The 15277-nt window shown below is 41.0% G+C and overlaps 1 protein-coding gene and 1 long non-coding RNA gene across 7 annotated transcripts in view; one reads left to right on the forward strand and one right to left on the reverse strand.

The window, feature by feature from the left end:
• The window catches only part of LOC131104945 (synaptotagmin-2-like), a 61480-nt gene that overhangs the window by 22820 nt on the left and 23383 nt on the right, over positions 1-15277 (reverse strand). The window contains exon 1 of one of the 4 annotated variants that reach the window (XM_058052659.1): positions 7496-7682. The exons of the other annotated variants lie outside the window; for them this stretch is intronic. The gene's annotated coding sequence lies outside the window, so the exon portion shown is untranslated. Of the gene's footprint in view, positions 1-7495; positions 7683-15277 lie in introns of those variants that run through there. 4 annotated transcript variants of the gene reach the window in all.
• LOC131104949 (uncharacterized) overlaps positions 1-15277 on the forward strand; it is a 56294-nt gene that overhangs the window by 16073 nt on the left and 24944 nt on the right. The window lies entirely within an intron of this gene.

Here is a 15277-nt window from a genome sequence, read left to right on the forward strand (position 1 = left end):
ATATACATGAATAAGTAGTAGGGCTGATTCTGAAACCGTACTTTTATGAAAAGATGGGCAATTTCCGAATATTTCATAAATGCTAATAATATATAACAAGTTGAACATTTCTAATTGAGAGATTGGTGATTTTAATCTGAATGCACCCAGCTCAGACCATAATCCTCACATTATCTCAACTTTCAGTGGTAAATAACAAGCAATGCAGCCATCAGTATTTCCCTGTAATCCTATTAGAATTTGGCAGAGTGAAACTATTGCGACTTTGGGAGCTCCAGGCTCATTTCAACAGGAGTGAATTACCATAGAGTAGAAAGAGTCCAGGAACAAAGCTGCAAATGATCTGTAATTGAAACAATTTCACCATTTCAACTCTCTGTGATTAAACCTATAGATTAATCTCAGGAAGAATCACTTGAGCTCTCGCATGCAGCTTTGGTTCATGGAGGAAAATAATATGTGACCGGAGCACAGAACAGCACGTCGTGTAAATTAGGCATGAGACGGATACGCTTTAGAAACGAGTATCCGTTACGGATAATGCATTTTTGCCACATACGAGTATGAAACGAGTACACTTTGTCATTATCCGTATTCATGTTTAAAGAAAATTATGTATTCGCTCTTCACGCTCTGTGATTGGCCAGTCACACACAGCTATTGCCTCTACCAAGACTGGCTGTAGTCACAGAGGACAACGGCGCGGCGCACAACGGCGCGGCGCACAACGGCGCGGCGCACAACATTCAACAACTCATTTGGGGTAGCATGACCGCAATTTTCACTTTAAATGTTTTTGTCCTATTCCACGAAGTCATCATAAAACAGGCGTGTTACCTATAATATAATATAAAAATACACAAACAGTGGTAACGTTAACCTGCATTGACTGGCCACAGAATTAAGTACACTTGCACAAGAGCACAATAGCGGCATCAAGCATCCTGCATTTTTGGCTGACATGAGCCATACATAAAATATTACACCCCTCTCAATATCAAATTCACTTTGTCTTTATAGCACATCAGAATTTGCACAGATTACTAAAATGTAAGTAAAAAGTACAAATTCAATCAGTACAAATAAAAAAAATAAAATAAAAATAAAAAAATAAAAAAATAAAAAATAAAGATCAAATAAAAAGCAAAATATTAAAAACAAGAAGCAAACCAATAAAAGTAATAAATACAAGTATGTTGCAGTATGTACCTTGCAATCTTAAACTTGTTTCATAACTACACGGTGCACTTTTTTTCCCAAGACAGCCGGCACGATTGTGCATCAGTCACTTTTTTTTGTCTGTTGTCTGGTGATATGAAGTCAGTTGGAAAACTGCTTGTAGCACTGAACGCGGGGTGCCACTTTCGGTTTATGCCCCACCCAAGTACAGATACAGATAATTTAGATGGGTGAACAGATAGGTGCAGTCGCTCATCCCTAGGATAAATCCTGTACCAGTAGGCAGTTTTTATTTGTGAGAATATTGCCACTACAAGATGAGAGTGTTTTTAACACTGATCAAATAAGTCAGGAGGCAAGAAACAACCGATGCCGATAGCCATTAAGCATGCTAGTCCACACATATTCATTCCAACCTCTGACTAAGGAAATGTTCAATGACATGACCCTCAAAGTTCTTTCCTCACAGTTTTGCAGCTGTCTGAACGGCAGCACCCACAAAGACCAACATAAGCCCATCAAAGACTATAAAGCTGCGTTTATCTGGATTCATTAATTGAAAAGCATCGACACAACTTGTGTAGAGGCTAAATCCTCTCTGTGTAAAGTTATTTGGTAAAAGGGTAGGTCCCAAGAGGAATATTTAGATTCTCTAATTAGCCTATTATGCATGATTTGGCATATACAGTAAACCTCGGATATATCGGATTCAATTGTTCCCACTGGTTTTGTCCGATATAAGCGAAATCTGTTATATGCGTATACCGGAAAATGTCCGTTTTACGCATATATCGGATTTATATCCGGTATATGCGTAAATTGGATTTTATCCGTTATAAAAAGGCACTTCCTTGACTATGTTTCCAATGTACCTGGACGCGCAAATGACGTCGTATAGCGGCCTGTCACGATTCGGCGAATCGGAGCGCCATGATGCAGCCATCCGATATATGCGAGGGAAATTTAATGGAAATGCATTGGAACGGGACTGGAGATTTTGTCCGAAATAGGCGAAATCCGTTATAAAAAAATCCGATATATGCAATGAATTTTTATTGGAAATGCATTACAGAAAAATCGGTTCTTTTTTATCTGTCCGTTGTGAGCGAATTTGCGGTATATCCGAGTCTGATATATCCGAGGTTTACTGTAGGAGTTTTTTGGAAATATTCGTTGCACAAAAACGTCACATTGCCATCCATCCAAGCTGAAGAAACGGTTTCTTTCTCAATCCACAACCGATCTGCATCAGTCAGCAAAATTGCTTATGTAACCGTTGAGCGTCTACTTGGGCATCAGGTCCCATGTGCTTCCCTCAGGGTTGCGGATATATACATTGAAGATGCAAGAACACATAAAACAAGAAAAGATTGTGAGCATGATACAATGTGTCAGCTGCATCAACATAATGTAATTAGTTCAGGAAATCCTGCCAGTGCCGGAGCTGATCTGAGACCAGTAGCCGAGATAAGGATGTGACAAAGGTGCCTTACATATCGCCTCACTGGAGACTTAGAGGAAGGCCTTGCAGTCGTACATCTCACTGTGTGCTGACCCAAAGGGCGGGGTCCACAGAGGTTTATTTACAAACGTGCTTGTGCAGATAAAACAATGCTGATTCTCACCTGCAGCCTAATGTGACTCAGCTATTATCATCACCAGGGAGTCTTGAAAAGGAGGGGTGGGAGGAGCCTATGTTTCAATGCTGGACGGAGGATCAGGGATGCAGGGATCATTTACAGCCGGTTGCCATACATCCTCCCTCTGGCCCTCAGCACTGCCCCTCTCTCTGTCCCCTGATAGGTCGATTAATCATTCTGTCACCGGGATAGTGACCCAATCTGCATGTGGAAATGTGTGCAAGGAGAGGGATACTGCAGTACTGCAGTACTGCTACACCCAGTCCCAAAATACCAAGAAACTATAAGTAATTAAAACATTTTGAACAAACCTACAACTATCTTAGCATTAATGTGATAGACACGCTAGAGTTCACCAATTAAGAATTTATATCTCTTCAGAATACTACTGAACAAAGTTTATGGGAGGGTACTATTTTTGGCCTTTAGCAGTTGCCAGGCAACCAGTGGAGACGACAGGAAGGACATTAAAATATGAAGTCATTTTTTTAAACTTGCATGTACGTATTAAGCCAAAGACATAGAACATTTTAGCAGGGAAGTTAAGTCTATTATTATTATTATTATTGTAATCTTCCAACTTTAGTCATGTATTTCTAAGTACACATTTTTTTGGGAGCAAGCTTGTGGTCCCTCCTGACTTTCAGCACCTTGAGGCCTTTCTCAAGCGCTGGAGATTGGTTTGGAGCTTTGCAAGATGGATTCCTTTGAACTAGTCAACCTGTGTTGTTGACATGACAGCTGTCTGGCAAGATTATTTCTGTCCAGGGTTTTACTGCATTCAAAAAGTTCTCAGTTAACCCGATGTTAAACTCTTTAATTAATTAGCGACTCCAAATTGTCCGTAGGTATGAATGTGAGTGTGAATGGTTGTTTGTCTATATGTGCCCTGTGATTGGCTGGCGACCAGTCCAGGGTGTACCCCGCCTCTTGCCTGAAGTCAGCTGGGATAGGCTCCGGCACACCACCAAACCGAGTCAGGATAAGCGGCATAGAAAATGGATGGACGGATGCAATGATGGACGGATATTTTAAATATTGCTCATGTTTTTCATTTAAAGTGTTGAATTTTGACAATTTATTATTTGTTAGATCGTGACAATATTTGGACTTTTAATTTGGTAACTTTATGACTTTTAATGACCATATAGTGACTGCACAGTTTGTTTCTTACTTTTTAAAGCGCTTTCAAATGATTTTATTGAGATTAATTACCGATTAATTCATTTTAAATCAGATTAATCTCACTTTTCCTGTGTATTAATTATGATTAATCACCATTTGCAGCTATTGTATGTCTGAATGGATGGAAAAATGTAGTGTTAATATCCTCAATCCTGATCCGGTCCTGTCCTGATGTTGAAATATAAGCCAGGTTTGTTCCTTCCCCAGAGACTCTGATTATTATTTGATTATCCGGTTATTATACAATTATTTGTTAGATCATGACTTGCATAATATTTGGACTTTAATCTGGTAATTTTATGACATTTAATGTGACCCTATAGTCACTCCACAGTTTGTTTCTTACTTTTTTGAAGGGCTTTCAAATTATTTTAATCAGATTAATTACCGTTTAATCGTGATTAATACATGTTCAATCAGATTAATCACACTTCGCCATGTATTAATCATGACTAATCACCATTTGCAGCTATTGTATGTTTGAAATATGCCCATTTTTACAGTACTTTATTCACAAAAAGATGAATGACGATTTGTATGTATTAGTGAACTGAAACTTGAAATCAAGCTAAAAGATATCACACGCCACAGAAATGGTGCTTGCGTTGAAAGACACCATGTAATTGAAGTAGAAATCCCATTCTGAGTGTATTTTCTGGGATATCCGAGCATATCACTCCCTTATCAAATGTATTGTTGTTTGACTTTTCTAGCATTTTGTGAACAGGCTTTGGCTAGCTGTCACTGGTGGCAGCTAGCCAGCTAGCGAGCTAGCTGGAGTTATCCTCTAAGCTTCTAAAAAAAACAAGCAATGTGGTTAATTTGAAGCTTGATTTTGTCCTAAGGGAAAGTTACAAGTGGATATTAGGTTCGTAAATGTGTCAATTTTGCTCTATTGTTGCCATTATTTGTCACTATTTCTTTTTAATGATCACAACAAAGTGTCAAACATTGGCTTCCAACTGAAGCATCAAAACTATCAATATTTTCATTTGAGAATTGATTTTATAGCATTGAGTTGGTATCAGAAGTATTTACATTTTAGTGTCGATCCACACTTCACTTGTTTAAAGAGGAAACGATAAATAAAATGCACCATCAGCACATTATGGTAGTTTTAGCACCTGCCATTGTTTATAAAAACCACCACATAGGTTGAGGCCAAAAGCAGCAAAATGGCTCCAAAAAGGCTCCTAAAACAATACAGGAGAATATAGCATGTGCTTCTATTCTTTTCTTCTTCATAGAACAGATCGAGCATTTGGCCACCAGCTGCCTTCTCGGCGGGAGCCAATTGAAAAGAGAAATAAGATTGGTGAACTTCAAACCATCCGCTCATTTTTCTGGGTTTGCATGAGAGACTCTGAGAGTATTTGTCTGTGTGAGAGCCACAGGATGCGGCTGCCTGAGGTTCACACTTAATGAGCCTGCCTGAATGTTTTAGAGCCAGGGAGCTCAGCATCAAACATCCCTCTGTTCGTCGCTAGTGCAGAGGTAAACATATGCTGTATACACTGTAAATATAATGTCATCCTTCATATGATCTACTGTACACTTCAGGACGTTCAACAATCATGTGACCACTCCAAATATCGGCCTTTGACTGTCTCTGATAATTACACCACATCAGAGTCTCTGGGGAAGGAACAAACCTGGGTTATATTTCAACATCAGGACAGGACCGGATCAGGATTGAGGACATTAACACTACATTTATCCATCCATTCAGACATACAATAGCTGCAAACGGTGATTAATCATAATTAATACACAGGAAAAGTGAGATTAATCTGATTTAAAATGGATTCATTATGATTAAACGGTAATTAATCTCATTAAAATCATTTGATCCATCCATTCAGACATACAATAGCTTCAAATGGTGATTAATCATAATTAATACGCAGGAAAAGTGAGATTAATCGGATTTAAAATGGATTAATCATGATTAAACGTAATTAATCTCATTAAAATAATTTGAAAGCGCTTTAAAATGTAAGAAACAAACTGTGCAGTCACTATATGGTCATTAAAAGTCATAAAGTAAGCAGATTAAAGTCCAAATATTGTCATGATCTAACAAATACATTGTCAAAATTCAACAATTTAAATGAAAAACATGAGCAATATTTAAAATTTGCAACCATTTTCTATACCGCTTATTCCCACTAGGGTCGCGGGCATGCTGGAGCCTATCCCAACTGTCTTCGGGTGAGAGGTGGAGTACACCCTGGCCTGGTTGCCAGCCAATCGCAGGGCACATATAGACAAACAACCATTCACACTAATATTCATACCTATGGACAATTTGGAGTCGCAAATTAACCTAGCATGTCTTTGTAATGTGGGAGGAAACCAGAGTACCCGGGGGGGAAAAAAAACCCAGAGCGGGGAATCGAACCCAGGTCTCCTAGGTGTGTGGCCTGTGCACTAAACCCACTACATTTATCAATCATGTAAAAAGCAACCCATATTTTCTTCACAGATTTCAATAACACTTCTAAACTGAGAACAGAGTTATTTATAGGAATTGAGATGGATGCTCGGACAAGTGGTTAGCAGGCAGGCCTCACAGCTCGGAGACCTGAGTTCAATTCCACCCTCGGCCATCTCTGTGTGGAGTTTGCATGTTCCCACCGTGCATGCGTGAGTTTTCTCCCGGTACTCCGGTTTCCTCCCATATTCCAAAAACATGCTAAGCTAATTAGCAACTCCAAATTGTCCATAGGTATGAATGTGAGTGTGAATGGTTGTTTGTCTATATGTGCCCTGTGATTGGCTGGCGACCAGTCCAGAGTGTACCCCGCCTCTCGCTCGAAGACAGCTGGGATAGGCTCCAGCACCCCACTTGACCCTCGTGAGGATAAGCGGTAGAAAATGAATGAATGAATGAATTAATGACTGTCCTAATGTGGAACTCCAAGCAGCCCAAGATAGGCTTTGTCCTTGTACTGTCACCTCAGTGTTGCCAGTGTTATACGTCCCGTGAGAGACAGTGAGGGGGGAAAAAAAAAAGAGCATCCTGCGGCACTTTATGAAATTCCACCTTCCGTTCGAGCATCTTCAGCACAACTGTCGCCCCCCCGACTACTTAGAAGATAAACAGCACACTCTCTCGTGTGGGTTTTGCTACATTATAGCAAAAAACACAAGGGGGAGGAGTTATTTTCAGGTCAGTTCTTTCGCTTCCACTTGTTTTTTTTCTCACTGTTTAAGGAGGTTTGTGTTAGATGTTCTCTGAGGAGCAACTGAAGCATCTGTCAGCGGGGCAGCTACTCTCCGGAAAAGAGGCGTTAGTGGGCTAACCACGGCATAATCGATAACAATAATCCAATTATGAAAAGTAAAAGTTTGCATCACATGCACGGGTAGAGAACATGTACGTACATACTGTAGGATATAATCCCCCGACAACCGTTTACTCTATCCCAGATTCCTTAAAGAGGAAGTGATCAAGCAATGCTGAGAAGAGTTAAAACACACACCCTTACCAGCACTGCCGTAATTCCGCAATCCTGTTCTCCACAACAAGCTAACCCATTCACCAAAGAGGCACTTAGGGTTACTGGTACAATGCCTTATGAATATTCCCGGATCGCTCTCCCATCAGTACCAGCAACTGCGGTCCCCTTTGCACTGCTTCTACTGCACCACTAGTTGTTCACCCACACACACAGCCATCCTGACTACCCCCACCTCGGTTTTTCCTCACAGTCCCCTCCTCCTCCTCTTCTTTCTGTCTCTTTCATGGAACCCCCACCCCCAACCCTAACCCTCCTCTCCATTTTCCATCCTCCCTCTCCACTCCTGCGCTCACTACTCAGCTGATTTGCAATGCTGCTCACAAGGTGCCGTATGCAGCACTCTGCATCCCGCTCCACCGGGCAAACCCAAAAGCATCCACATGCACCTCAGTCCTACCGGAGCTCAGCGGATTGCATCAGCATAAGGAAACAAGTCTGAGTAATACAAGCTGATATACGGTAATGAGACCTCCAGATAATAGGATGACGACAAGATGCTGCTTCCTCCGTCCTTCCATCTATTTATCTGTGATTGGACACGCACCACTCCCATTGTCATCAAGAAAGAGTTTCAACTCACGGGCACCACAGCGCAAATATAGGCAGGGTAAATGATGCATATAAAAACAGTTTTTATATGGATATATTCAAATGATGTGGTCATTTTCTATTATGCGCTCAAAGAAAAGACGGTTTTGTGAAGAGTTTTCAATCCAAATATGTATTAAAGCACAATCACTAAAAAAAAGTCCACACAAACACCTTTGCCTATAACCCCACCCCCCACGTGACTTTGTAAATCTGTTGACTTAATGACAAGACATGACGTACTCTTCTACCTAACAGGGCCGAGCCAGACACTTTGGAGCCCTTTGGGTGGAACAGTGTGTCACAGAGAATTATCATTGTCCTGTAAGTGAATCACCTTGCTCGTTGGCCACAAATGAGAACTTGGAGCAGAAATCAATGAAATCCCAATCACTTAGTCTGGAAACGCATTAAAAGGGTTGGTGATTTAGCTTTTTGTCATTTCCAAACATATGACTGCAGACTGAGGAACATCATCTGTGTCCTGTCTGATTCCATATAGCATGTTTCTGTACAAGGACTAGGTTGGGTATAGTATGAAGCTTTTACATTAAAAGGCCAAATTACAATTATTGAAACCAAAAAAGGCCCGATTAGCTCAGTCAGTCAGTCTTAATCTCAGGGTCGTGGGTTCGACGCCCACATTGGGTGGATCAGCACTTTCATTGATATATCTGAAAGATATTTAGAGGCGGCACGGCGGTCTCGTGGTTAGCGCGCAGACCTCACAGCTAGGAGACCAGGGTTCAATTCCACCCTCGGCCATCTCTGTGTGGAGTTTGCATGTTCTGTGCAGCTGTGAAGAAAATATGAGTTGTTTTTTCACATGATTGATAAATGTAGTGGGGTTAGTGCACAGGCCACACATCTAGGAGACCTGGGTTCGATTCCCCGCTCTGGGTTTTTATTTCCAGGTACTCATTCCAAAAAGGTTAATTGTCCATAGGTATGAATGTGAGTGTGAATGGTTGTTTGTCTATATGTGCCCTGTGATTGGCTGGCGACCAGTCCAGGGTGTACCCCGCCTCTCGTCCGAAGACAGCTGGGATAGGCTCCAGCACCCCCCGCGACCCTCATGAGGATAAGCGGTAGAAAATGAATGAAACCAAAAAAAGGTGGTGCGTTTGCTTGAATCTGGTTACGTGACAGCCAAGATGACGCCATTTCATTTTGTTTGGCGTCATGAGCACTTTAATATTCACATTTTTAAAAAATGTGTGAAAACAGAAATATAATGCAATGCAATGCAATGAGCCGTTTAATATTCTTGTGGGTTCCTCACCAAGGTGGTACCAAGGTTACATCACTGAACATTTACCAAGGTTATCAAGTTAATGTGTTCAATAAAGGTCATGAGAACATGCACTGTAGGCAAGTCATGTAATACTTTGTATACTACATATGCAGTATATACTCAAGTGTCTGTGTCTAAGCGATACTATAAAAAGTATAGAATATGAAAAACAATCAGTTGGGCTACATCCCAGTTTAACTGCAGGGCTCTTTTTATGTCAAATTTCTATCCCAGTGACAATATACTTGAAGCATGAAGGCAACAAAGATGCCATCCATGATAAAACTTTACAATGCAAACAAAATCTTTACTGCGTAGCCCATGCCGAAGTGTACACCAACACAAATGCCTGGATTTTCTTCCCCGGTGTGTCGATCACACTCGCTTTGATGTTTCCTTGACAATTTTAAGGAAACTTAAATTGAAGTTGATCATGAAAATCAAATTAATCCACCTCAGAAATGCCAAAACTGTTGATACAAAACACATTTTTAATAGTAACAATTATAATTTGGCATGCAGAAAACAAATTGAAACACATATAAATACAAATAATTGATGAATGAAAGGGATAAGGGCGGCACGGCGGTCTAGTGGTTAGCGCGCAGACCTCACAGCTAGGACCAGGGTTCAATTCCACCCTCAGGCATCTCTGTGTGGAGTTTGCATGTTCTCCCCGTGCATGCGTGGGTTTTCTCCGGGTACTCCGGTTTCCTCCCACATTCCAAAAACATGCTAGGTTAATTGGCGACTCCAAATTGTCCATAGGTATGAATGTGAGTGTGAATGGTTGTTTGTCTATATGTGCCCTGTGATTGGCTGGCGACCAGTCCAGGGTGTACCCCGCCTCTCGCCCGAAGACAGCTGGGATAGGCTCCAGCACCCCCGCGACCCTTGTGAGGAAAAAGCGGTAGAAAATGAATGAATGAATGAAAGGGATAAATGAATTTAAGTTTTACATGCATATTCTGTTTTATTAAAAACCTGAACATAGTCCTTTTCAAACCTGACTATTCGGTCATGTATACACCTATTGGGATATCCCCATTGAAAGGAATATTCATTTGTGTTCTGTGCATGAACTGAATCTTGGGTTTGACAGGAAGTATTGTACTTGTAACCATGGTGACACACAACACACACAAGGAAGAAAAGGTAACATTTTCTATTTCCTCATGTTTTCGCTTTCCATTAATGAAACATAATAGTGTCAAGTAATTCTGGTGCGTAAATACCAAAGAGGGAAACAAAGGAAACTACAGTAAACCTCGGATATATCGGAAATTCGCTCACAACGGACAGATAAAAAAGAACCAATTTTTCTGTAATGCATTTCCAATAAAAATTCATTGCATATATCGGATTTTTTATAACGGATTTCGCCTATTTCGGACAAAATCTCCAGTCCCGTTCCAATGCATTTCCATTAAATTTCCCTCGCATATATCGGATGGCCGCATCGTGGCGCTCCGATTCGCCGAATCGTGACAGGCCGCTATACGACGTCATTTGCAGCGTTTGCAGCGTTGCCTGCGCGTCCAGGTACATTGGAAACATAGTCAAGGAAGTGCCTTTTTATAACAGATAAAATCCGATTTACGCATATACCGGATATAAATCCGATATATGCGTAAAACTGACATTTTCCGGTATACGCATATAACGGATTTCGCTTATATCGGACAAAACCAGTGGGAACAATTGAATCCGATATATCTGAGGTTTTACTGTACTACCAGTCCTGGGCTTGGGCCTTATCTATAAAGCTTGCTTTCCACACCAAGTATGGCACCTATGAAAACACAACTTGAACTGAGAAACTTAGTGCAACTCCTAACATCATGAGTACGTCATAGATCCTACTGATATACAAACAACATTCTATTCTGCTGTCTGTGTGCTCTCTTGCCACCTTTAGACACACAATCCACCTTCATGCTATCGTATAGCTCAATAGCTCACACAGCGTTCAGTCAATCCTCTAAATGACACACATTACAGTGTTTATAAAGGTGAGTGTTTTTCGGGCACTAGAGGAGTCTGTGAGGCGTAAAATAAGCTTCGTTTTACAGCCTCACAAATGGCAGAAACTAAAAAGGGAAAATTGACAAAATAAGAAAATTGTAGCAATAGACAGCTCTGGGTAAATGTAAGAGATCATTTTTTTTTTTTAAATGTATCATCTTTATGTGTGCTTGAATTACAATGCAAGCACACGGTCACAAACCATTAAACAAAGTAGAGGTGTTTGAATTCTTGCACCAGATATGACATAAGGTCAACCAACAGTAGTATATTATCATCACTTACTAGCACAAGTACAATTTACTGCATTTAAGGATGCTCAAAATCCCCGAAAATACAACATCCAGGGAATTTCTAGGGGACAAAACCTTAATTCCCAAAGGATAGCGATACAGTATATCACAACAGGTATGACGGTTCCTGTTCTAGATCTGTACCACTGTTGGCAGCCTCCAAAAGTAAATAATCCTCTAATCCTGAGTGTGATTTTATTGTGTGTGCAGTAGAAGAAACCCACTTTTCAACAAAGCGAACCTGAGCTCCAGGGGTTCAGAGCAAGTTAGAATACATATTTCATAAGGGCATACATGTTGCAGGAACGAATCATGCGGAGCCATTGTAGCAAACATCACATGTAGTGTCACGTGTTGTGCTATGTTTAAACAAGCCGAGAAGGCGGCTTATGACGCATAAAGCGTCTACAGAGAAATGGGAAAGTAGCAAAGTAGGAGGAAGGGAAGAGAAAATAAATGCTTGACTTGGTCTGCGATACAGTCAGTACACAGATCACACATACACAAAGTATTGACTCAACTCTCAATTATGATTCTAGTATGAAGCAGTGAGGCATTGCTCCAGATGGAACATTTCAGTGAATGTTGCTCTCATGTACTATGTGAGTATGTGAGGCTCAAGATCTAAAGCCGGATTAGATGCGGTTCTATACATGTGGTGCTGCTAAACGTGAGTAGGCGCGACAATGCGATGCTGTATGTTTGGTCATGATGGTCTATTTTAGAACTGGCGCAATGAGGAAAAAAAACCTCTTTGCTATAGAGTGCGGTTTCCATCACTCCAAAACATTCATGCCAGCGATAACAATAGTGATGATTGGACACCATGTGATCTTAGATATCAGTATGGTTAATTGGCCTCATAACTACTACTGCGGATTTCAGAAAAAAAGCAATGAAGTCTGTAAAATTAAATAATAATAAAAAAAACAGGTACTCCGGTTTCCTCCCACATTCCAAAAACATGCTAGGTTAATTAGCGACTCCAAATTGTCCATAGGTATGAATGTGAGTGTGAATGGTTGTTTGTCTATATGTGCACTGAGATTGGCTGGCGACCAGTCCAGGGTGTACCCCGCCTCTCGCCCGAAGACAGCTGGGATAGGCTCCAGCAACCCCCGTGACCTTGTGAGGAAAAGCGGTAAAAAAACAAAAAAAAAAATTGTTACAACTATAATGATGAAAATGGTAATATTAATGATGATTAGAATAATGGTGATAATAATAACAATAATAATGGTAATAATGATAAAGATTATACAGTAAACCTCGGATATATCGGATTCAATTGTTCCCACTGGTTTTGTCCGATATAAGCGAAATCCGTTATATGCGTATACCGGAAAATGTCTGTTTTATGCATATATCGGATTTATATCCGGTATATGCGTAAATCGGATTTTATCCGTTATAAAAAGGCACTTCCTTGACTATGTTTCCAATGTACCTGGACGCGCAGGCAACGCTGCAAACGCTGCAAACGCTGCAAATGACGTCGTATAGCGGCCTGTCACGATTCGGCGAATCGGAGCGCCACGATGCGGCCATTCGATATATGCGAGGGAAATTTAATGGAAATGCATTGGAACGGGACTGGAGATTTTGTCCGAAATAGGCGAAATCCGTTATAAAAAATCCGATATATGCAATGAATTTTTATTGGAAATGCATTACAGAAAAATCGGTTCTTTTTTATCTGTCCGTTGTGAGCGAATTTCCGATATATCCAAGTCCGATATATCCGAGGTTTACTGTAACAATAATGATAATAACAATAATAATATTACAATGATAATAATAACAGGGGAAAACAAGACTGTGGCATGAACATGATTATATCTTGGTGCAGGTGCATAAATTTGGGCACCTTTAGCACTAGCCTCAAAACTGTCAAATGACCTGAAAGCAACATCATGGTCTAGGGGAAGGATACAAAAAGCTAGCTCAGAGATGAGATCAACTGAGGAACATAGTGAGGAAATGGAAGACTCTAGCGGGACAAGAAAAATGCTCTCGTGTTCCTGGGGGGGAACACGAGAGACTAATTTGCAGACCTACCAACATGTACAAATTTATAGTCACACATACAATTTGACTCTTTAATATACGTGCATGTTCTCCATTTTGTTGCATTTTACTGGTTTCAGTTTAAAGTTCAGTCTGTACGGTACAGATAAATTCATAAATATCACTTTCTCTAGTAGTTCAAATCGGGGGGTGTTAAAAAAAACAAAAAACAAATTCTGTCCCTTAGGGAGACAATGACTTTGCTCCCAGACACTACTTTATATGGATGTGTGTGAGTTTTTAGCACTTTTAATAATAAAGACCTTAAACATCACTTGATTGAGTCTGCCTGTCTGTGATGTCCTCGCCACGTGCCAGCACACACCAAAATGTAGCATGGCAGATGGCAGAGGACGAGCCAGGGAGAGAGAAATAATTAAACCACCATCGCGGTCCAGTGTGTGGAAACACTTTTGGCTTTTTCAAAGGTGGAAATGTTCAAAATAAGTCATTCGCTGTTTGTAGGATATGTAAAGGTCAAATAAAATACCACGGCAACACGACATATCCCTCCCACCACCTACTAAGGCACCGTGGGATTTCACACAAAGCTGTCCATCCGCACAAGTAGCTGGTATACCGACTGTTTAATGTGTGTTATTCCACCAAAATAACAGGAATCAGTGTCCAGTATCCAGGTATTTATTTCACAGTCATGGTGGTTTAATTTTTGGCTAAAAAGCTACTGAATCGATGCAAACATACTGAATTGTTTTGAATTGTATCCCTCTAAATGAGGGCGGCACGGTGAACGAGTGGTTATCGCGCAGACCTCGCAGCTAGGAGACCAGGGTTTAATTCCACCCTCGGCCATCTCTGTGTGGAGTTTGCATGTTCTCCCCGTGCATGTGTGGGTTTTCTCCGGGTACTCCGGTTTCCTCCCACATTCCAAAAACATGCTAGGTTAATTAGCGACTCCAAATTGTCCATAGGTATGAATGTGAGTGTGAATGGTTGTTTGTCTATATGTGCCCTGTGATTGGCTGGCGACCAGTCCAGGGTGTACCCCGCGTCTCGCCCGAAAACAGCTTGGATAGGTTCCAGCACCCCCGTGACCCTTGTGAGGAAAAGTGGTAGAAAATGAATGAATTTATACTGCAAGAGTGGTTAGCGTGCAAGCCACAAAGCTAGGAGACCCAAGTTCGATTCCACCCACGGCCATCTCTGTGTGGAGTTTGCATGTTCTCCCCGTGCATGCGTGGGTTTTCTCCGGGTACTCCGGTTTCCTCCCACATTGCAAAAACATGCTAGGTTAATTAGCGACTCCAAATTGTCCATAGGTATGAATGTGAGTGTGAATGGTTGTTTGTCTATATGTGCCCTGTGATTGGCTGAACGTTCTTTCGTTTGTTTGTTCGAACTCCAAACATGGAATTTCCTTTTCACCTCTGACTAACAGTTCCCAAATATACATAGAACGGGTCTAAAGCCGGTTGGTCCCCACATGCTCAGTAACCCCCCCCCCCGTACACATCTACAAAG

The sequence above is a fragment of the Doryrhamphus excisus genome, chromosome 16 (assembly GCF_030265055.1).
Source record: "Doryrhamphus excisus isolate RoL2022-K1 chromosome 16, RoL_Dexc_1.0, whole genome shotgun sequence".
Taxonomy (NCBI): domain Eukaryota; kingdom Metazoa; phylum Chordata; class Actinopteri; order Syngnathiformes; family Syngnathidae; genus Doryrhamphus; species Doryrhamphus excisus.